A 25344-nucleotide genomic window follows, 5' to 3' on the forward strand; every position below is an offset into this window, starting at 1 on the left:
CACTTCTACTGTTGGCCATAATGCCCCCTGTAGAGATGGGAGTGCGTTTATTGGTAGCCTCCGATATTGTGAGTGCCTCATCGGCAGTGCAGAAAGGCTCTAAAAGCCTGATGAGAATCTTGACAGTGAGCATTTAATGGTGATGTGTGCGTAGTAAGGAAGTAGGGACTCTTCGGCAAATGGGATTCTGGTGTCTTCAGGCCATCCACGGAGACCACAATCTTGAGATCCGGGAAGGAACATGTTCCCCAGACCAATGGACATTTTTGGTGGAGAGAGAGAAAGAATTGATGTGGAGAAGATTCTGTGAAGCTTATGATCAATTAAAGATTCAAGATTCTTTTTTGCACAGAACTTCAGGGATTCATTGGGCTTATTTTCAAATATACACAAGTAAGTACACAGTGTCTTCCCTCATGTGTTTCTCTTATATCTCTATATTTTCTATCCCTTTCTTCCTCGCCTTAATCTTTGTAGACGTAGCTTTGAACAGCCGCTCCATCAATAACCAAGTGTGTGACCTTGAGGGGGTTGTTCAATTTTCTTGAAACTTAGTTTCCTTATTTCTAATGGCAGGATTTTTTAATTGAATTTGTTAATTTATTTAAAGCAATGGGTGCCTGAGACCTATTAATTTCCCTTTCCCATCACTTCCACAGCCTAAACCCTCTATGGTCCTTGAACACTTACTTGATGCAAATGTGTGTGTGTGTGTGTGTGTACTTATACATGTGTCTTTATAGGGTGCCTTCTCTTTATAGAGGGCCAATAGTGTCTCAGGCACACTGCTGATATTATTACATGATGACCTTACAGGATTGTTATAATCAACTTTATAGCTAATCAGTTTTAGTTTTAGAGATATCAACAAAGCCACCCCAAATCAGGGATCAGTAAGTCTCAGAGTTTTAACTAGAAGCCAGTTTTGTATGACTCCAATATTCATTAAATTAATTCCTGCATTACACCTACCATTTACTTCCTTAATATTAGCTAGCCTAACTGAACACTTTAGGACTGAAATTCAACGGGACGTTATGCCTTTTATATGATTTATCTCGTATTTGCCTAATGACTCTACTATTACCCACTTTAAAGAAGAAGAAACCACAGATTAACTAAGTTGTTAACTTTTCCAGGTCCTCAAAAATCACAGAGAGGAACCGAATAGGAGTTTGGCCCTGGACTGAACAGCTGAGTATATGAAAGTGTGGTCTTTTCCCTAATGGGAGAAATGGACATGAAGAAGGTCAAACTGTGTGGGAATGAGTAATTTCATTCTGCACAGAATAATATTACTTAGGCTTTAATTCGGCCAATGCAGAAGCTGTTAACCTCTTCTAAGCTTCATTTGGCATATGAGGAGAATAATGCATACCTCATAGGGCTATTAGGAAAATTAAATGAGCTAACATAGAGAAACATAAACCATTATAAAAGTGCAGAGAGTTGTTGTAATAGGAACACAAGTACACACAGAAATTCTGTGGGAACCTAAAGAAGGGGTTGCAGATTAAGTTCCCCTAGAGGCATGGAACAGACAGGATCAAGCAGAAGTCATTGACTTCTGCAAAGCATCCCCCCATGTAGATCAAACCCATAAAGGAACCCCAAAAGTGTAACATTACTTCAGAGTTAAGGTAAAAGATTTTATACCCCTATGTTGGCCATTCATTCAATGCATGCTACCTCTGAGAGGAGGCATGAATTTGGGCAAGGATATCTTTGTAAACTAAGTCAAACAGTGAGGGCTGACAGCTGAAAGACATCTTCACTTACCACCCCTAGAGGCTAGAAGGAAAATCCTCAGTTTCAGAAAGGATTTCTAGATGCTGCATTGTAAAAGGGATGACGTTTTAGTGCCCTAGTTAGGGGAGAGGAGTCACAAAAGTCTACACAGAAGAGAGGATATTTGATTTTGGTTTTAAACTTGGACTTGATAGATTCCGAAACACCCACACCCAGAGAATCAACTCTCTCCAGTGAACATTTTATATGGTTGATCTCACGTCGCTTCAGGTGAACAAAGAGAGAGCTCAGAGCTGAACCTCACTTTGTATTTGTGTCCTTTTTTCTCCTGCAAAGGTCATTTCACCTCATAGGGCGATAGACTTGTGTGATAGATCTGTATTGCTTCTCTGACATCATTTAGACTTTGCAATTGTAAACTGTACTCTCAAAACCAAACCAAACCCTCTCCTAGCTCGCGGGCACACCCAGAGGTCCCTGGTGAATACTGACTATAACCGTATGTAGCAGAGCTGGCACAGCAGTCTGCTTTCACTCAAGGGCAACTGCAGACGTTTGCTCTCATGTTGACTCAGCTTCTCCATGTCTTTTTTTACCCCCCTCTTCCAAATGGCCCCCTAACAGATGATCTAAATGTCCTGCCCCTTGTGGTTTGCAGAAGGAAAACTTCCAAAAGCACTTTCTCATACTAGTTCCCAACACAACCTTATCTTTACAAACTCTTGGGCATCATGACCTCCTGCTTTCTGTGAAATTACATTCCAAGGGAGGCATCTATTCAACCTAACTTATCAATGGCATTCTACACCATTTCACAACCTTTCTGTTTTCCCCTGACACACCTATTTTATTAGCACACAGGTGATAATGTGGAATGACTTCATTAACTCGAGGTTAGCCAACAGCCATTTTACTTGGCACTTAATCCACAAAAACAGTTTCACTTCATTAAAACACCTTCACATAACTGCTGTTAGACCATAATTGGCCCTAACTGACACTGAGATATCTTGTTGGAGTTACCAGAAGTACTCGCTCACATAAGACGACCCAGGACGCAGACCTGATTAAGATGAAAGGAAACTCATCGAAGATGTGCCATCTAGGGCAAACCCAAAGGATTAAAGCCTTATTTTAGCAGAAAGAGACGCACTCATATAAAGGTGAACCAGAACTTATGTAAGTTCGAGTAAATAATGTCAACTCAATTATATTCACAGATCAGTAGTCTGTGGTTCCCTCCATGCTAGGGGGAATTTTAACCTTTTTCTAGTTTATTGCAAGATGATAAGACACATTTTTCTAATATTACAAATACCAGCCACCGTGTTAGGAGCACTAGCGTATAAAACCCAGAATGTACAGGCTGACATTTCAAATCCTATGCATTTGACAATGCAGAGCTGAGAAAAAGACAGAGTAGGTTGGTAACTTTTGTAAAGTCCCCGACTACCATGTCACACATGTTAATGTCAAAGGCACAGGCTCCACATTCTCAATCTCTGTGCACACATTGTTCTGTCTGGCTAAACTGTTTCTAACTTGTGTTCTGGTTACTTGCAATGACATTTTTTTGGTCACTGTCAGAACCAAACACAAAAGCTGTGCCTCCAATCCAATGCAATTTGAAGGCAGCACTGGGGGGGGGGGGGCGCCCATGATGCCGTCACAGCTGGCGATGGCTGGGTCATAGGCACTGGTGCAGAGAAGAATGCCGCCATTTAATTCCTGGAGAAGGTCACCAACTCTGTCCCACGCAGACACTGTGGGCTTTTGCTGCTCAGAGTGGTTAAAAATACTTTCCATTTGGTTTTGAATTTCAGTTTGCTATTGTGGGAAACTAAGAGAGAGGCTTCTAGAGAGGAAGAAATTGGCAAAGGGAAAGGGAGCTGCCCTTCAGTGCAGCACTTGTCACCAGGGCGTCTGTCTGGAACCAAGCTGGGCCTGGGAGAAGAGGGAGCTCAGGGGGGTCAGGCAGTGGGGACGCATCCTGTAAACACTGTCTCCATGGGCCCGCCCCAACAATCATCTCAACCGACAAAGAACTCTCTTAGGTTTTCAACAATGTAGCCTGACACAGTGGCCAGATATAAGTACATATACTCAATGGTATTCAGCCAACTGGACTAGTTAATATCCTTTTACTTTTACAAGTAAGGCTTTGATCAGGGCAAAGCTACAGCAGCCATGACTTAACTGCTGAGGATCCAACACTGTAGAAATTTATCGCTAGGTCCATGAAATATAAGCTAGAGAAGTTAGTTCGGTATTCCTTGTACTCCTTCTGTCCCTAGGACCAGCTATGTATATACGACTCAATTGCCAGATGATAAAACAATTCTTTTAATGGCACTGTCCCCCTCTTGACTAAAGAGAAAAATTGGTCCTCTTAATATAATTATTGATCTTTCAAGTAATGCATTATGGGTGTGGTGGGCTGTCTGTTGGATGAAGACACACAAAAGAAAGCTAATGTTTGAAAGATTTTTCTTAAATGTGGACCTTGAAGGTAGACACTTGATAAGACAGAGATACTAATTTATAGACAAAAGCCTAGAAACCTGGATGCCTGCCTCAATGTCTGTCATTGACTAGCTCCGTGGTTTTTGGAAGCTTAAATCACCTTTCCAAGCCTCATCTGTAATAAGCATACCTAATGTATAAAATTATTATGAGATCAGAGGGAAATCAAAATAAATCATTTAGAACCTAGCATTTAAACATACTCAATAATAGTTACTCTGGATGTTTCTAGCATTTCTTAAGAGACAGCAGAGCTGACCCTTTGCCCTGACCCAGCGGGGACTGGTACCCGATTATCTGTGTAAAGCTTCTGCTTATGTTAAACTGGACTGATGTACTAACCCCGTCACATAGACATGCAGGTCCGAGAGGCATCCAGAAAGCTGTGTTAAACTGTGCTGATTACAGGAACTCGTTAACCCCTCCCGCCCTCTTCAGGACCCTGCTCGTTAAACTACACGGCAGCATTGTCTATGTGGGAAGCAGAGACCCCCCAAGAGAAAGTGTGGGGTTTCATCCCAAGTCAGGAAAGAGATAGAATCAGATAGTGAACCCCTCTGGAGCTTCTTCTTTCAAATCCTCTGGCACATTTAAAAAAATTATTATTATTAGAGATACCCTATCTCTGGGAAAGTAACTATCCTAGGTAGGGTAAGGATTGGATAAAGGATGCTCTGTGTCCTACTTACAACCGGCAGGGAAAAGGGCAGCGGGAGTAAATTACATACCAGGAGCATAGATAAAACCATTAAGCTTTGGCTTTGGAAAAATTAAAATACAATCATAGCGGAGAGATAATTATAGTGCCATTACAGTAATGAGTTAAATATTATATTAATTGACAGGTTAATGGAACAACAATATGGATTTTAAATGTAAATAACAGGGAAACACTATAGTAAGAATTTTCTCCAGACAATGTATCTTTACAAAAACACCAAGTGTCCCCATAAAGAATTCCTGACTATACGTGAACTCCCCTTCAAACAAGACTTTGGATACGCTGCAATAGGTAAGTATAGTAAGACCCCAACAATATAAAGTAAGACAGAAACTTTTTAAAGCCTAAATCTGTTATTTGAGACATGGTATCAGGTGTGTTTTAATTATATTTTTATTTCTCAAAAAAATAATTTAAGCAAAGATGTTATATTTCTTTTATAGATCTTTGTGGCCTTTTCCTTTGTTTGGGAGTTGAATCCCATTCAGTTCTGCATGGGGTCAGTCATTCTAATACCTGCTAACCTTTGCTCCCCTTCCTTCAGCTGGTCTATGAGAAACTGAAATTATTGAATAAATAAGTCCTAGGCTCCTTCTGCGATGGAAATCTGCATGATTATTAGAAAGGTTACGGTGATTGTCTAAGCAGTATGCTGTTCACCTGAACTAATACAAAATCATATTGAATATAAACGGTAATTAAAAAAATAAAGTAGAAAAAATGAAGGAAAGGAAAAAAAATCATGGGATTTGTACTTTCAGAATCTAACTTTCCAAATAGTCTCCAGCTGTAAAATGTCAGAAAAGCCACTTACCCTTCTGAAGCTTCTCTCCTCATCTATAAAATAATGTTGGTGCTGGCAGAGCCTTTTTCATAGTTATGTCCAATTGAGGTCATAGATCCCCCAAAAGGAGAGACTCCATTTGCTAAGGAAATCCATAGATAGATCAGTAGATAGATGGGTAAAAGTTTATTTTTAATATCACAGGAGTATGGTTAGACATCTTCAGGTTTGATTTTTAAAAATGGGCTTTCTGAATAAGGAAATAATTCTTACTACAATATGTCATTACCCTCCACAATACAATTAAAAAACATTTATGTACCTATGGGTCTATATCAATCTACATCTATCCTTATCTAATATCCGTTCCCCTGTTCCCCGTCTCCAGCAGCTTCAACACCTTTGGAACACTGTAAGTAAACACAAGTGTCTTTGGTGCGTTAATGGGATGATCCCTGGCAGGGCCCCTAGACAGCCTCAGGCTGTGGGCTGATTGATGTAGAAACAAAATCAGCGGGGAGAGCTAGGACTGGAGGTGTTGGAGATTCAGTTAAGTCATGTGTTCAATGATTTAAGCAACTGTGTATATAGAAATTAAACCTTCTATGTCATAATAAGACCTTGATAAAAACTCTAAGTATGGAGGCTCAGAGAGCTTCCTGGCTGGAGAACATACTGATGTACAGGGATGGTGATGTTGGTACACCCGGCTCTCCAAGAATGGGCGCTCCTGCTCTCAGGACCCTTCTAGACCTTGCCGCTATGTGTAGATCTCTTCCTCTGGCTATTCTTCTGTATAATTTTTTTAAAAAATAATTGATTTTAATAATGCTTGTTTGTCATTTTATTTATTTATTTTTAGAGAGAGGCGAAGGGAGGGAGAAAAAGGGAGAGAAATATTGATGTGACAGAGAAACACTGATTGTCTCTGGCATGCCCCAGCTGGGGACCTGGCCTGTACATACCCCAAGCAGGTGCCCTAACAGGGAATCGAACAGACAACCTTTGGGTTTGCAGGCCGGTGCTCAATCCACTGAGCCACACCCGTCAGGGCTCAGAACAAAGAGTGTCCTGAGTTCTGAGTCATTCTAACAAATTGTGAAACCTGGAGGAGAGTCATAGGAACTCCTGAATTTGTAGCCAAGCTGAGCCAGAGTGCAGGTGGCCCGGGGATGACCCAAGAACTGAGGCTGGTGTGTGCAGTGGGCAGTCTGGTGAGACTGAGCCCCTTCACTTGTGGACTCAGGGCTAACTAGGGCTAGTTACTGTCACAATTGACCTAAGGTGTAGGATTCCCAGTCAGTGTCAGAGCATGGGTGATAAAAAAACCTTCTATCCTGTTCAGCCCATTCTTAACAAAGGAGAGAGGGGGTAAATCATCCATAGATCTTGAATACATGGCCCAGTTCTCATATCAAAAAAAAAATAAACAAACAATTCAAAGAGATAGTTACTACATCAACATGGGAAAAGGTGAACTATTTGAAAACACTAATCATTTCCAGTAAAGATGTGCTGGACTTGTGGCTGAGGCATTAACACCATAGCCTCACTGGCTCTGCTTCTCATTCATTTAACTTTGTAGTTACAAACAGGCCCCTAAATGCTAATGAAGCCAACCTTACTAATTGTAACCCAATACATGGAATGTGAAGCCAGAACCTGGCATGTATTAGATTCCTGACAAATGTTTTCTTTTTTATTTCTCTCTCTCTCTTTCTCCCTTTCTTTCCTGTTTAGTTGTAATATATCAATATCTATTACCCTATTTTCCAGAGTTTTCAGAATACTATGTTTGATATGACCAGGTGATCAACTCATTTTCTTAGCATTTGGGAATACTGTACTTTGCCAACACTGTAACCCAGTGTAAGAAGAGTCAAAGCCGCTGGAAGAGTATTCATTCCCTCCCGTCTTTGGAGAACTTCATGTTCAACACTTGCTGAGTAGTACAACTGCTGAGATACAGAACATTACATTAGGAGCCCCAAAAAATCACCAGGCGCTGAAAACTCTGTGATGACAAAGAGTGCTTTCTTTCTTCGGAAACTCATTAATTCCAAATGTGCACACCCAAGAAGAGCAAGTGGGAAAGTATGCAAATTCCACATAACAGATTCTTAGTAGATAGGAGCAAAACAGTTTTCTCAGACAGCTCTGAATCCTCTCCAAAGTATTCAGAAGGATTTCTGCAAAGCAAACTCATTGTCACAGAGAAAGAAGAATGTTGAAGATTTTATAGCAGGCTCTTAGTGCAGTGTCTTTAGAAGAAGTAGATTAAACATAAATCCTGAAGCTATCACTAAATTGTGTGCATTTTTTCCGCTGTTGGTTTTAATGTCATTAGTAGTGATTTTATGGCATTCTTTAACTCAGAACTCAACAATTACTTTTTAAAATAATCACTCTAACTCAAAATTCAAGGTAACTATTGGCTCTCAGTTTAAAGCACTTTAAACTATTTTACTATCCTCTTATAATTTCTTCCTAAGATATCACAGTGTTTTAGAAATATGACGATTCCTTAAAGCATACCTAGAATGATGATTTTAGTTTCCAGCTTACAAGGTGAAATTAGAGGAAAATGTCGTTACCCTGAAACTCACACCTATATGTGAAACAACAGCAGAAGACTCCAGAAGATGTCATGATTTAGGAATTACATTCCAGGTTCTACATCATGATGTAGGACATAGTACAGAGAAGGGCCTCTCGTGGCCTGAAATTTTACACATCACCCTTCCTATAAAATGGCATTATGGCAAGATCAAACATATGTATCTCTTTCCCTATCTTGTGTTTGCACCCAAGGGAGGCTGTCATTTGGTAAAAGAGATTGACAATATGCAGGGAGAAATCATTCCTGAGCAGTCCGGCATATCAGACCCTTAACATTAAAAGTCCCAAGAAGCCATACGGGTATAAAATGTCCTTGAGATAGTTGGTCCTAACCCAGGCGTAACTGGAATACCCCCAGATGCACTTTGATTTTGGTAGGTTTTGTTTTCTGTCTCTACTGCCTTGGCGAATTTCTCTCCAGGCCTTTCTTCCGTTTGCAGGGGAGAAGGAAAAAGTGAACTGTTTAGAAATTACTTGAGAAACGTTTTATCTAAACTGTGAACATTGTAAATTTCATATCGCTTTCAAGATTACTGCCCTTCCACATTCCCTGATATCTTTCTGAACGGTATCACCAATTTTGTTAGAATTCGGGGCCCTCTAGGACTTATTGCACCGAGCAAGCTACCGAAAATGGGCTCCAAGGGGTTCAACAATCTTTCTGGAAGTCAGACCCTGGGAAGTAAATTGGAAGGCAATATATCTTTAAACGGCTCTGCAAGCAGCAGTCAAGCCTTTTTTTTTTTGGTCTCGTTTTGCACCTCCAAGAAACTTCCAAAAAAGAGGTGGCCCACAGAACCCTTACTGCCATAGTCACCGAGAGAGACATAGACAGAGATAATAGTTTCTGTCACTGAACAGAAAGCCGTGATGGCTTTTCTGCAGGAGTTAGGAGAGTGAGGCTAACAAGCTCTGTGTGAGCGCTTGGCTGCCTCTGACGCAGAGAGGCAGGTATCTCCGCGGTACCCACAGGTAATATAGCAAAAGAGGAGATGCACCCTTGCCCGCGCTGGCTTGGAACTCTGGGTCACCCTCCCAGGCACACGTGGTCAACCTGCTCTAGGCGTTCCTCGTTGTTTCTATAGTTGATTTTTTAAGCTAATTTTCAGGTCTATATTATATATTCGTTAACTGATTTAAGTATAAATAATATATGTGTATCCTGAAAAAAGAAGGTTATTTCTAGTTAATCATCTAAAAGTAAGCGTAAGCTCTACTGCAGGTCCTAAAGCTTTATTTCTTGGGCCCTCTTGGTCCACTCTGCACTGCACTTGCATTCAGTTCTCTAGGGCTTGCTAGACCTCTGATTAAAAGAAAGGAAGGAGGAAGGAAGTCACTTGGCTTCTAGCTTTTTAATCTTTCACGAGATATGGCAACTGACCCTGAATGCTAATATTTACCTTTGACTCACCTCCTAGCGTGCAACTCTTTACTCAGACCTGATCTCTTTCTGCTATGCTGGTGGATCAACACTGCGGGGTCTTGTTGGAAATGGAAATTCTATGGTCCCAGCCCATACCTACTGAATCAGGAATTCTAGGGGGCAGGGGGTGTACAGCAATATGGCTTTTAATAAACCCTCTGGGTGAAAACGATGAGAACCACAAGGGCATACAAATTCTCCTACTTTAACCAGCCCCGGGTCCAGCATCCCACTGTGCTCTTAGCAGCCCAGCATTAGCCCCTTCCTCACAGGGGCATGAAGTAAAGACAGATTGCAGGCCAAGCTGGAGCAGATGGCTACCGTGAAATGAAAGAAGAAGCACACAGAATAATCTTTAACTAGAAACCAGATGCACCATGCAATGGCAAGCAGAAATTCTAGCCCAAATGCAAAAAAATTGGTATTTATCTTAAGAAATTATATATTCCTATAGTGGGGTTGGAAATAGAAGGATGACAGGAAGGACGGTAAAAAGAAAGGAAGACAGGAGGAAGGAAGGAAGGAAGGAAGGATGGGAGGGAGGAAGACAAATGAGAGACAGAGGAATAAAGCCAAAATGTCAGTGACAGAATGAGGGATATGTGGATGAACAGCAACTTGATTTAACAAGATAAAAGGTATGATTGACTTCAAGGACAATTGTTTGAAGGAAAAGGGAAAAGTCTTCCAACTCTTTTAACACAAAGGAGTAGTATCTTAGGGCTGTTAGTAGAACGTTTAAAAAAAATTTCCCTGATGCTTCTAAAGATAAATTAGGCCCAATGGCTTAGAATTAGAAGGAGATAATTTCCAGCACATCCTAAGAGAAATTGTCATCTTACCGAAGAAGAAATCTATTACTTGATATGATCAGGAGTGACCCGTCAGTAGAACTATTCAAGGAACACTTAAAAACATACATGTTAGGGTGTGAACTTGGAGACAGGAATGTGTGTGTATGTGGGGTGGGGGGATATTCCATTTCAATTTTAAGTTGGATTTCATTTAGAACAATTCAACATTTAAAAATATGTACAGGAAGCAGTCATCTCACTAAAAGTTGTTTTAATTAATAGTTTAAAAATCTGGTAATCAATGCATGATTCGTAATTTCATAATGGTAAAACAGGACTTAGAAACCATCCGACATTGCTAAGTAAGTTCCCTTTCCCGCACTACTCTTGTGTATTGGTACTCCAGAGTATGGCAACATAGTCAGAAGCGCCCCAAACCTGGAGAACCTAGAGAGATCGCTGTTCCCTGAGACCACTTTATGGACAGAAGTGGGACAGAATGACAGCCTAGAGAGAAATACACGCAGGAAGAGGAAGGAGACTAAGACGGGGGCAGACGAGAAGGTGAGTGTAATTAACATGCAAGTCCTGACCTTTCTCACCGGGATCATAGCCCCACTAATAGCTGCGCATTTGATTGGATCAGGTAGCAACCCTGTAGACGCAGCATCAGAGAGTCAATGGCGTGGCTCCCCACCCAGGCCCCCGTCGGAGAGTTGGTGACCTAACAGCACACCATAGCGGACTCCATATAAATGTTCTCTGACTATGACAACAATAATTAGACAATGTCTCAATCCCTTTCCATCGCCCATTATTGGTGTTGTGGAAAAGAGGAAGCAGCAAATGCCTTGTCCAAAGCTACCTGGAGACCCTGGATTTTCGTAGACGTGCTCTGTGATGTAGTAAAAATAAAGGGACTTGGGGGCCTACACGCTCTTTCTTTTCTCTTGGATCTTCGTGTATTCATGCCGAACTCCTTTATTTTTACTACTTTTGTTCGACAGACATTTTGCTGTCATGATAAAAGCAAAGCTCCCTCCAGTGGGTAATCAAAGGAAATCATCTATTTCTGATGTCTGAGAGACTCCATTTTTGTTTTAAATAAATTCTATTTTACTTGGAGTAGCATTAACAAATTGTTTGAAACCCTCCCAAATTCCTCCCACTTGCTTCTCCCCCAAGCCCTCCCTGGTCACCTCTGCTCCCCAGCCCCCAAGCATGTCAATTTGATAAGAGCTGGGGGGAGGTGTGATAAATGTACACAGGGCGTGTACTAACTGCCACGAACCCGAACACACGATCGCCATTCACATAAACCAGTCAAGCTGCCATGCCACCCAATCCAGCGTGTCCTCCCTACCCTTGGGAGCACGTTTGCTTTTGCACTTGTCTGACTTCCCATTTTTGCCCGTCTCCACTTGTAAGGCAGTCCCTTTGATCTGAACCCCCTGCTCCGTATTAATCAGTATCTGCATCTTCCCTAGAGTTTGCCACGTCATTCGCCCAGACATCCAGTAAGTTCCTCAGTGTGTTACAGCCAAAACCTTGGGTCAATTTAAATAAGTTTGAACACTCTCTTCCCATTCTTATACATAGTTCTCCTCTCAAAAGGCTTCATAAAAACCCCAGTCCTAAAATAAATAAAAAGGAACGGACATCACGCTACAAACAATATAAAACTCAACACCTCATGGACTTTATCCTCTCCCCAGATATCCTTCTTTTTCTCTTTTTTTCTGTTTCTTGAAGCTGTAAAATTCCTTATTATCCAAGGCATACCTTATTTCTTTATTAATTTTTGATCACCAATTATGCAGTGGGACTAGAGAACACAAAGACTAAAATACTGCAAAGTTTAGCTACCATCAGTTCCTTTATCAATGTGGAATCCAATTAGATAGAAGACATCAATAATATTTCTGTATTAACTTTCATCTCAGGTTTTTTTAAAAAAACTGCTAATACTATCCAAGTTCATGGTTTTAATTCCTTACCTTTTTAATATTCCAGTAGCTTCTACTTTGTTTCAGCACTACAAATGAATCTCTGACCTTCACCAGTACATGTAGAGAGAGAGCGGATCGGATATCATACACACACAACTTCCTCTGGCCTTCTGTGTGATCCTAGTACTTACCATCAGTTAAAAAACAAATTTGAAATTCTCCTTTAATTTCAAACTGATACAGCAAATATTCCATCCATCCATCTTATGTTTTTGACTTTTCAGGTTCCCATCTTTTCATTCTCAGGCTTTCTTGAACCAAGAATACCCTCCACTATTCCAAATTCATTTATTAAAATCCTACTCTTTCTTTTTTTCCCCAATGATTGATTTTGAACAATTCTAAACAGATGTGTAGGTTGATAGAATGGTGCAAAAACTTTACCATATTCGTATTAACTTTCTTTTCTCACTTCTTTAAAGTGATGGATATGTTGACACTTCATCTTTAAGTAAGTCTATATTTATTTCACAAAAACAAGTCATTATCTTACATTGCCACAATATTATTAGACCTGTCAACTGAGTTTATATTTCAGTCACTATTGCAGTAGATGATCCTTGTTTACACCGAAAGCTCATCATCTTACCATCTATCTTTGCACTTTCCTCTTGGGAATGCAAACGACAGAATACCCCCAGGGAGCTACTCTCACTCCATACAGGTGTGAACACGTGGATGAGATTCCCAGTCCCTTGTCTTTTGGTTACATTTCTGGAGTGCATTCTACACAGCTCTGCAAGTAGTTCCTAGAACCATCCCCCAGATGCCCAGAGTAAACAGCTCCATGTAAGCTATGCCATTTGTCCAAGGGCTCTATCCTCTCTCTCACCCTCCCCATTTCCTTTCTCCCCTGGGATCACTTTTCAATAAACTGTCCACACACAGATTGTTGTCTCAGGTCTCATCTTGGGAGATTTAAAGCTAAGACTATCTCAGACTTAACTGTTTTAATATTATTAATATTCAATTTATACTCAAATGCCTTCAATTGCCCCCAAGTGTTTTTTTCCCCCCATTCCAGGATTCAATCAAGAATCACTGATTCTTTTTGTTTGTGTTTACGTGAAAATACCCCATCTTCACCATTTTGGTTTTGTTTGTGTTTCTAACAGCACTGACAATTTTAAATGTCTTGGGACAGTCTTTTATTCTTGTTGTTGTCACTGTTTTAATAGAAAGACTCACAATCTGGATTTGCCTAATTTGCCCTGCTATTTATTTCAGATTAAACACTGAAATGTTTAATGTAAATGGTATTATGGAATCATTGAAACGCCACAAAAAACACTTTTCCGATTTTTCAAGACTTATGTCTACCCGCTTTCTGTATTGAAAACCATTTTGTTTTGCTCGTTCTGTAAGTGGCTGAACTTTGAAGCCCTATAGCATGTGTTTTATTGCAACAAAAGGCTCTGCTTGCCTACCTGCACACTCCACCCGGATGATGAGAGCCCAGGAAAATTCGTGATTGTATCTTCACACCCTTGCCATCCCTGAAGCGACTTTAAAAATATCGATGGTTGTCAACTCTGTAAAAAAAACATAAATAACCCCAACGTAAGTTTTTAGATGGTTAATAACTCCTTCCCAAGTATATTAATTAACATGGTGACAATGTTTTTCTCCTTCACTTAATAATCTATAAGAGAAAATAAAATAAGTGTTTAGTGTGGCAGAAGTCATCTAACCATAGAAAACTAAATAAAATGCTTTCCCATACAGGTATGCACACAAATACATATATGCACACAAATATACAAGTATATCCCACATATACTGCTATGAGCTTTTCGTGCTTCCTGGAAATGAAGTCAGTCTTTAAGATTATGAAACATGTTCCATTGTTTCAGTAATTGAGTATTAAAACTTTTTGACATTTTCATTTTTGGAAATACAGCCCATTCACAGCCAGTCATTTTTTAAATTTGGAAACTGTTCATTTTCTGGGTAAGTCTTTCCCTTCAGGACGTGCGTACAATACAAGTTACTGCACCAGGATTTTATTTTAACACGTCCTACAAAGAAACAAGCGTGAAACCCATGTGGTGAAGAAAACAAATTTAGCCCGTATCCTGGTTTCTGTAATGACAGGGTATCTCATCGATCCCCCACACTTTGCTCACCTGCACGTCCATTGCGCACCAACCGAACATTACATGAATTGGCAGCAGGTTTATTGTATTTTAGTTTTCTTTTCCACATCCACAATAGCACCACAAAACCTGCCACTCAGAATGTCTCTACCGGGGCTATCTATTTCAAGCTGTAAAGGAGATGGAGGGGTGGGAGCGGGGAAAGATACTTCTGTTAACAGTATTACTTTCTCTTATAACACTGCCCAGCCAAACATTTTATCCTGTGGCTACTTGAGGTTTGAAAGGAATACATACTTTAATTCTCTCTGAAATCCTAGTCACTCTAATATTTTAAAGACTATTTTGGCCAGACAGGTTTTTGTGGGTTTTGTTAATCTGTGATAACAGCCAGAAATACCACACCTACTAGTCCTTTCAGATTAGCCATAACCAGCCTCTTAATCCCGACAGGCTTCAACAGCCATCCTTCATTGCTGCAGCTTTTTGCTTCTGTTTTATCCAGTTTTTTATCTGATTTCTGGCTTTTATTCTCATATGCCATTTCTAACATGGGCTCCTGCCTTTTTCATTTTGTAGCTGCATCCAGCCTACCGTGTTCTTACTCCTGTTTCCTCGTCAAAGGTTCAGGCTTTTTGCTCTCCTCTCTGGTGACCACTGAATGGATTTCCACACTAGGGAATCCATTTGGATCTACCCATGGCTATTGTTTTATTTATTTATTTATTTGTTTTTTGTTGGGTTTTTTTTTTTTTTGAAGTCTAGCTCCCATATCTGCTTGTGGTGGAAGAAATTTAGAGAGATGCAGGGTTTTTGTTGTTGCTTTCAATCTGCATTGGAATGGGTAAAAAAAAAAAATCATACCTTATATTTGTATAACATTTAGGAGTATCCCTATTAAACATATAGTGCATTCCTGCTATGTTTAAAGTATTGTGCAATACTCCTAGAACCCAGAAATACCAAACTTTATTTCTTCCAAGTCAGAAGATGCATTAATCCCCACTTGTTTTAGAAGCAGCCCTCTGAGATACGTAAGGCGTGGATGTAACGTGATGTAGACTGACATAAAGCTAACAGGTTCACTTATCCAATCAGTGTCTGCATGGGACCTAGCGGTCAGTCCTAGAACATACCACAAAGTCTGGTCTCCAAACGGAGTTGAGGGAGAGGTTGCCACCACACAGCAATTCCAGACATGAATCGACTAGTTATGTCACATTGGGGTTTATCTTTTCTGGTTCCTAGAACCTGTGGATGTCAAAATGTGCAAAAGGCACATGACCATGTCAGAAACGCAGTGAGGATGATTAGATTTATTCAGAATGCTATATAATTTTGCATATGACCATAATGTTACTGGGAGAAAACCAAATGTTACTTGGGTAGCATTTCCATTCTCTTTAAGAATGCTCACTTTTTAAAGTAAATCACATCCATTTGCAGATACTTTGAAAATTTTGCAAGTAACTCTTGAGTTTACCATGAAAATTTTGTAATCACATTCTAGAACCACAGCTTTAGGGAAGTATTTGTATTGTAATTGCTCATATGTGCCTGTGAATGACAGGTGATATTCTAACTTCATCGGGAACAATAATTCCCTTTGGTTGTTCATTCATTCATTCATTGATGCATTTCTTTTTTTCCTTCAGCGTATGTTTCTTAAGTGCTTACTTTGTACTAGTCTCTCATTTACTGAAAATTTATAAAGTCTGCATAGATTTTTGCATATAGTTTTATGACTCAACGATTTTTATCCTTCATGTAGTCTCCTCCACATTTTAGAGGAAACTATGTTTTATTGTTGTCATTGTTATTAAACAATGTGGCTCCTCCCCACACAACTTTAAGAGCCAAAGACAGAGAATAGCAAACTTGAAATACAGAAAACTAGGAAATTGATGCTAAATAGAATTGAGTTTTGTTTTATTCTAGTCCATTGGGAAACTATTAATATTTTCAGCTGTTATCTGGTTCTCAAACCTCCAGAGACTGACTTATTTAGCATTATGCCTGTTCAGAGAGACAAAAAGTTTATTTTATAGTTAATTGTCACAGTGGGCAAGATGAAATGTGGGCCAAACCAAAACAAAATGTAAAAACAATTATGCTGAGCTGAAAAATGAATGGTCCCGAAGACATCCATGTTCTAATCCCCCAAACCTGTGAATGTTACCTTACATGACAATAATGGGACCTTTTAAATGGAATTAAGTTAAGGAACCTGGGTTGGGGAGATCACCCTTGGTGAGCAGGGTGAGCCATAACTGCAGTTAGAACTGTCCTTACAAGAAAGAGGCAGAGGGGAATTTGATGTGTTGCTGAGGAGAAGGCTGTGTGAAGACAGAATACAGAGAAAATTGCAAATGCTAACCTTAAGACTGAGGGGATGCAAACCACAAGCCAAGAACGTCCACAGCCAGAAGACAAGGGGAAGTGATTTTCTAAGAGAAAACTAAGTGATCCCCACCCCACCCAGAGACTCCTTACAATGCTAGTCAATTTTAGAGGAAGTCACACATTACCAGTATCAGAAACAAAAGTGAAAACAGGACCAAAGATTCCACCGACATTAAGGGATAACAAGAGAAATTCTATAACTAAAAGCATGCTCACAAATTCAACAATTTCGATGAAATAGAACATTTCTTCAAAGACACAAACTACAAAACCTCACACAGGAAGAAATAACCTGAATAACCCTGTATCTGTTGAATGAATTAAATCCCTACTCACAACTTCTCACAAATAAAAGTTCTCCCAGAAGGCTTCATTAGCAAATCTACTACATATATGAGAAATCTTAGTACTTATTCTACACTAACTCTTCCAGAGTACAGAAAAAGGAGATACATTTTTCAATCATTTCTACAATACCAGCATAATTCTGATGCTGAGATTAGGCAAAGCAATTTCAAGAAAACTTTGAGCTAATATACCTTGTCAATACAAAAGAAGAATCCTTAACAAAATATAAGCAGACCAAATCCAGTAATATATAAAAAAACACAAATTACAAATAAATGAACTGTGAATTTTATCCTAAGAAGGACAAGTTGATTAACATTCACTGGATCATAAATCTGTTATCTTTTAGTAAGGTCTCATGAATATTTTTAAAATGACAAAAGTCAATTCCATTTTATTATACTACCAGGTAAACAATTAAAATTAAAATTAAAATTAAAATTAAAATAATACTATTTAGAATGGCTTGATATATTAGGGGAAATTTTACCCCCCCAAAAAATTATACACTGAAAATTACAAAACATTCCTGAGCAAAATTGAAGTAGGCCTAAATAATTCAGAAGATCCGTGATGAGAGGTTTTAATATTTTAAGATGTCCATTTTCCCCAAATTTAGCTAAAGATTTACCATATCTTTTGGACTATAAGATGCACCCCCCACCCCTGCAAATTTGGGAGGAAAATGGGGGTGCGTCTTATAGTCCAAATGTAGCTTACATTTACATTGGTGAAATATTTTGTTATTTATGTTATTAAATATTTTACCACTTTTTTTTTCCTATTTTCCTCCTCTAAAACCTAGTTGTGTCTTACGGTCCAAAAAATACGGTAACTGAATCACAGTCAATATCCTCAGCAAAATGGTTTTATATCAGCATTAACAGGCTGATTCTAATATTTCAAGACTTTCACTACCTGATTTCACAACATACTATAAAGTTAAAGCACGGTAGGTAGCAACCTATTAGAATTAAGATAGACACACAGATAATCACAGAATGGAGCTCAAAAATAGACTCATATTTATAGTCAATTAATTTTCAACAAAAGTGCAAAGACAATTCAATGGGAAGGAATAATCATTTCAACCATCATGCTGTTCACATCTGAATATCAATATGCAGAAAAAGAAAACCTCAACCCTTCCCTCCTATACCATGATCTCAAAGGGGATCTAAAACTTAATCGTTACTGTGAAGACTATAGACCTTCAAAAAGAAAACAAAAGAGAAAACTCAAATGATCTTAAGTTAAGGAAAATGTTTTAAAATCGGAAAATAAAGCATGAAGTATAAAAAATGATACGTTAAATTCAACAAGATTGAAAAGTCTTGTTCTTCAAAAGACACTTTAGGAAAGTAAAAATGCAAACCATACACAGAGAAAATAAGCGCAGAACATATATCTGATGAAGATCTTGTATCCAGAATTCTTAAGAGCACTTATAACTCGGTAATAATATAACATCTGATTTTGTAAATAAATAAATAAATACAAGGGTCAAAGATTTGAGGAGGCATTTTATCAGACTATATCAAAGGGCAAATAAGACCATTAAAAAAGAAAAAGTATCATTAGTTGCTTTGAAATGCAAATACAGATTACAGTGAGATAGTAATATGTATCCATTAGAAAGTCTAACACTGAAGACTTAACAACCTCACGTTCTGGCAAGACTGTAAATCACAGGTGGCAAACACAAGACCGAATCCAGCCCTCTACCTTGTTTTATCTGGCCCAGCACCTTGTTCCTACCCGGCAGCAGCACCAAGCTCCTTGCCTTGCCCCTTATTAAGGAGTAGTTACATTTATACAGTCCTAACATTACATTCGGCCCTTTGAAGGCAACCACGAGGCTGATGTGGCCCCTGGTGAAAATGAGTTTGACACCCCTGCTATAGAGCAATTGAGCCCCTCCTATATGGCCAGTGGGAATAAAAAGCAGTGCCACAACATAGGAATTTGATTTGGCTGTTCACTATTAAGTTAAAATTTTGCTTATCATATGACCCAGCAATTCCACACCTAGGTAGTTACCCAAAAGATGGAAAAACCTATGAACACTAGTATTTAAACATTCATAGCAACTTTCTTTATAACAGCTAAAACCGAATACTACCCACATTTTCATTAACTGGCAAATGGATACCAATACTTGGTATATCCATGCAAAAGAATTCTGTTCAGCAATAAGTAAATGCAAAGGGACTACTGGGGTGGGTAACTGCATGGATGAATCTCAAAGGTGAGATACTAAGTGGACAAACCCAGACATAACTACAACATGCTGCACGATTCCATGGAAATGAAATCCTAAAGCGGGTAAAACTACAGCGATATAATGAAGGGCCTTTAGGGCCCAAGGGATGGTGGGAAGGATGAGACATTTTGCAAAAGGGGCAGGATCAGACACGGTGGGGTGATGAAAATGGTCTCCCTATCAGAGTTGTGGTGCTGGGTACCCTACTGTTTACTCTTGTCAAAACTCATCCAATTGCACACTTACATTGGTGAAGGGGTCCCGCACAGATAATGCCCCTTTTATTACAAAATCATAAGCATGTAACTCTATAACATAACAATATCACACTCAAGCACACCATGTGACATTTTAGTTGAAATGTTCAAATTAAAACTAGAAATTATTACACCCATATTATTACCCTACTGACCGCACCCAAGCAAGCCTTACTTCTGCCAGACTCTGCATATATACCTATATGCATATATATAAATAATATTCAGCACAATAAAGCAAGTTAAAACAAAATAATATCTGCTCCAAGAGCTAGGAGATGTTTGTGGAGAAAAAGTGGGTTGTGCATGTGAAATTTAAAGACATAGCAGAGATCTAATGAGACCCCGCTCCCTGATGCCTGCTTTAAACCACTTTCCTCCTGCTCGTGTGAAAAGGTGTATGATTCACGTAATTGGTCCTCACTGTGGGAGACTCTTTTCAGGAGAAAATCAATGTTCAATGCAGGCGACACAAATGCTTCAGACACTTGTTGGTTTGAGGTTACTTGGCCAAATACTAATCTTCATGTTCATTGAAGATTTCATGTTTGGCATTCGCACGGCTTATAAATCTAATGAATGAAATTGTGCAGAAAAAATTCACAAAATACTGATTGTCATTCCAAGGCTGAGATCAGAAAGGCTGTACCAAAGTCATTGACTTTGAGGGTGTTGCGTTGCGGTAAGGGAAATATTTCTATTAAGTTTGCAAACAATTTACCTTAGGGGATTAGAAGACTTCACTCAAAACTTGTATTTTCAGTAGACTGCATGCAATTTTAGCGGGGATTTTTTTTTTTTGGCCAAAACGACATAAAATAAAGTGTGATAAAATCTATTAGGAGATCACTACTCAAAAACCTGTTAAAATTTCAAGCATTTGTGTCTTATTCCACATCCCTATCTCCTGAATTAAATCTTATTAGAAATTCCAGGAGATATATCGATGAACTTCTTTGGGAGAAAACCAAAAAACAGAAAGAAAAAAGGAAAGAAATCAAAATGTCTTATCTGTTATTGATGAATATTATCTACATTCCACGTAGCCTCTCTGAGTAAGCTCCCGTTTATCAAAAGCAATCCTAAAAGGGTGTATCAGAAAATGAGTTCTCATTTGCACCTGTTTCAAAGGTGACTCCATCCTCATTGCCTGAAAGGCAGTTACCCCTCAGTAACAAATGATTACAGCTAAATGAGTCCCAGAGGTCTGCCACTAAAGTAGAACAAAGGGGTGAGAATGGGAACGGGGGCTCGAGATCTATTTTTCATCGCTGCATAATGTTTTGCTTCACTGATCTATCACTGAACAGCAGCTGCTGGGCTGGAGGCAGAGGGCACCCCAGGAGTGACAAACACCGCTGCAGGGGACTGGGAACCTGGGCTTGCCTCAGGCCCTGAAAAGCCACTGACTGAGGAAGGGGGACTGGTACGTTCCTGTTACCTTGAGTCTCCTGAAACAGGCTTGACTGATGCCCCACATGTCAGTGTGACATTCTGCGGCAGGCACAAATCCCCCTGATGGGCATCGGTACCACGACAGGTGTATGTCATCTCTGGGAAGAAAGAGCCATGTGTGAGGGCAGAATTTTTTAAAAGCTGTTCCCTCTTTATTTGCACCCCCAGCATGGATTTCCCTCTTTGCAAGCCATTCAAATTTGGGATCGCTTCTCCCCTTTTTTGTCTCATGCTCTTATGCCTCATTCTGGGTTTCTCCTCTCCACCCCTCCATTGATCCTCAAATACCATCAAACACCGCTTTCAAAGTAGATTTTGCTTCATCTGTAAGTTATCCCAATGAACAAGACCCTGTTTCCATTTCCAGATGTTGGAGAATGCCCTTCCCATCAGTCTTCTGTGTGTAATTATTGCAAGCAGCTGGAATGTTCTTTAAAAAAAAAAGTTTTTCAAAGCAAATTAATTAAGAATCATAGGAAATGTGAGCATTTTTTTTTACCAAAGAGGCAATAAAATACATTTTTATTGAGAGAAAAAACGCCGAGGAAAAAGGAAGGAAAATCTTGACGCACAGATGATGCATTATAGGATTGGACACCTGAAGCCTATATAATTTATTAACCACTGTCACCCCAATCAATTCAGAAAAAACCCTTGATTGCAGTGTCTATTGCCATTATTTGAAACGAACTTTCCTCCCACAATTTTCAGTATTAATGACACGTTAGGAGAGATCATTAATTCCAAGAAAAGAGCCACAGGTTGTTTAATACTTCTTAGGGGACTGCTTTAAAAATACTTATAGTGAGGAGACATGCTGTCAATTCAGTTATAGAAAAATAATACTTTAAAGGAGTTTAAAACTAAAATTTAATTGCCCAATAGTTTATTTTTCTAGGATGATAGAGGAGGGGACTGCATGAAAGAAGGTGAAGGGATTGGCCAAAGAACGTACATGCAGGACCCATGGACACAGCCAAGAGTGTGCTGATGGCCAGAGTGAAGGGGGAGTGGGGGCTGGGTGAAGGAGGGGGATGGGAACGTCTGCAATAGTGTCAACAATAAAAATTAAGAAAAAAATTTAGTTACAAGTGATTATTATGACAGAGAAAGTGCTTTTTATCACTGTCTCTTTTTCATAATTTTGAAATCTAAATTTGCAATGTGATAAAGTTTAGAAATTGTATATCATAGGGCCACCCACTCTTGACAACAAGTGCGGTAATCACACATTCTACACAACTCTCTTGTGAGAAAGACTCACTTGCTTTGTCTATTGAAAGCTGTGATCCATTCGTCCACAGACCCATCCTTCCAGTCTTGATTTGTTTAGACAACAAGAACAACAAAATTCATGAAGCACTTATGATATTCCAGGGACAGTATCAGACATTGGAGACATAAAAATAAGAAGTCAACATTCATGATACAGGATTAGGCTTTAGTAGTGGGAGGACCACCTTGCAAATATTCAAGCCACTGCACACCAGGTAATTGGTTAAACTAGACCCACTGCACAATAGGAGCATGGGCGGAGGACTTCCCTCACTCTTTTGAAGCTATGAAATAGATTCAAAGTGGAAGCAGCATTTGAATTGAGGCTTAAAGGATAGGTAGGGATTTTCTATTTGGACAAGAAGGGAAAAATAATTATATGCACAGGGCTTAATATAGAAAAGTGTGGTGGTAGACCATGGATCCTAGCCTGTTCAGTAAGGGAGAAAGGTATTCAGCATCGTCAGCTGCAGATATTTGAGGTGAGGTCTGGAAAGGGTAGAATTTGGAGCTGAGGCCGGGTCACTAGCTAGGGAGGAGAGCACAAAGGACTTTGTAGGCCTGAGTTTGAAGTTTAAAATAATACCTTTCAATTGGGGACCATTGAAGTATTTGGGGTGAACCAGGAAAATCATCACTCTTAAAATATTAAAAACCTATTATTGAAATATGTCTACAGTAGACTTTTAAAAATTCCTGAGTGAGAAATCCATCAACCAGTCAAACCAGGTATTATACTAATGTTTATGTGGAATATATTTTTTCTTAGATGATTTTGATACTTTCAGATGTTTTAGATGAGCCTTAATGAAAAATAAATTGTCATGAATTTTTCATATGAATGAAACATTTTATTCTAATAAGTGCATTAGTCTCGAGTTTGCTAAGCACGTTTGGGAAAATATTAGCTCCTACTGTCCCAAACAATCACTGTTATGCCCACATTTATTTTCAAGTTTCCTCTTTCCTCTGTCCCAGGTGCTTTTTGCCCTTTGTCCTTCACTTCCATTTGTTACTCTGCACCCTCACGAAGGAGCAAAGAAGTGTTTCCTGATGTCACGAGTGAATTCTGAGTGATAGAGAAGTATGTGAAATGAAGGGACCAGGCTGGACAACAAGACTGCGTATAAAAGTGCCTTGTGTTTTCCAGATACATGAGATGATACGTGCAAAAGCACCAGCATAATGCTTTGTGCAGTCCCTTGTCAATGCACTAATGTACGTAAAAGCAGCTCACGCTTCTCTCAGGCAGACAGCACATGGTGATGGTGATTCACACCTGTGTCTAGGAGAGGAAAATGCCAGTCTGAGGACAAAGCATGAGAAGAAATCACCCTGTTGGAAAATGCATCCCGTCTGGCATTGCATATATATATGCTTATAGGTTCTGTTGTGACTTTATTTTTCTGTTACCTTGAACAGTAAGATTTTTAAAGCTCCAGCACTGGAAATTGTGATCCAAGAAAAGGAAACAGGATGATTTCAAGACTAGCTGACGAGTTCACCCTCGTGGATATATGTGTATAAAATGCAAATTGTAAGAGGGGAACCTGAGGAAGGCAGCTATGTGAATGGCAGCCGGGCTAATTTCCGGCTACAGCCTTGGGCATGCTGCAATATCACGAGATCTCACGTGAACATGCCGACAAGGACTTCCAGGATACAGGTCTTAGATTCTTCTACAGTAGGACTTCAGCAACGTCTGGACAAGGAGTCAGATTCAATCTCTCATCCCCTCACTTCTACACACACGCACACACACACAGCAGTCATACTGAACTCTAAAAGAGCTATTGAACTCTCAGTTACCAAAGTGGTAGACCAGAGAGATTTGGTTTAGGACACGGTCCCAGGAGGAAGCAGCAGCACAGATTATAATGACATGGGAGACAGAGGAAGAGAGGAAAGAGATGCTGTGATGTGGGAGTTGGACAAGCAGCAGGAGTCACCGTGGGGGCTGTGCCTCCCAGTTCCGTCCGTGAACACGAGGCACAGTGACCTTTGCTTCCAGTTCTTCCAGTTGGTGAGGAAAGACCACTGCTGAATATTCTCTTCTGATGCAGTTTGACCCAAGATTGCTTTTCTGTGTATGTCTGTGTGAGAAGGTATGTTCACTAGTGGATCCAATTATGGATTATAATGGGAAAAGACTGGGAAACACGATAAGGACTGAAATTTTGTACAAGAAGAAATATAAAGGCAATTGCAGGCACCATTAGTCTTGCTCATTAGAATTGCTCACATTCACATCGCCTCGTTGGTTTCAACATTTTAAATGAATTAATCATCTCCTTAAGTCAAGAAAACAACTCAGGAAATTTGACTGAACCAAGAACTGCATTGAATTAAATCCGGGAGCTAAAATCTGTGTAGATGCATATTCACAGTCATCTATTCTCCCTTTATTTCACAAAGCACTCGCTCTGTGGTTCTACTACCATTTCACAGCGCAGACTTGTGGTGAGTGTACAGGGTTCCAGTCCCAACCGTTAATTCATGTCTGGATTATCTGGAGTTAACTTGTTGCTTTAGAGTTCATTTGTGTCCAGCAGCTAGTTAACTAATGAGTCTGAAGACCTGGGCATGGAGCAGTTGGCTTTACAGCAGTCCCTGTTTAATAGAAAA

At 39.6% G+C, this 25344-nt stretch overlaps 1 long non-coding RNA gene across 1 annotated transcript; it reads left to right on the forward strand.

Annotated features, from left to right (window-relative positions):
- Positions 1-1145: 1145 nt before the first annotated feature.
- On the forward strand, positions 1146-8038 carry LOC128779790 (uncharacterized). The gene is made up of 3 exons (XR_008425849.2): positions 1146-1208; positions 5118-5284; positions 7554-8038. It is a non-coding gene; the product is annotated as an uncharacterized lncRNA (long non-coding RNA).
- The last annotated feature ends 17306 nt before the right edge of the window (positions 8039-25344 follow it).

Source organism: Desmodus rotundus, chromosome 12 (assembly GCF_022682495.2).
Source record: "Desmodus rotundus isolate HL8 chromosome 12, HLdesRot8A.1, whole genome shotgun sequence".
Lineage (NCBI taxonomy): Eukaryota > Metazoa > Chordata > Mammalia > Chiroptera > Phyllostomidae > Desmodus > Desmodus rotundus.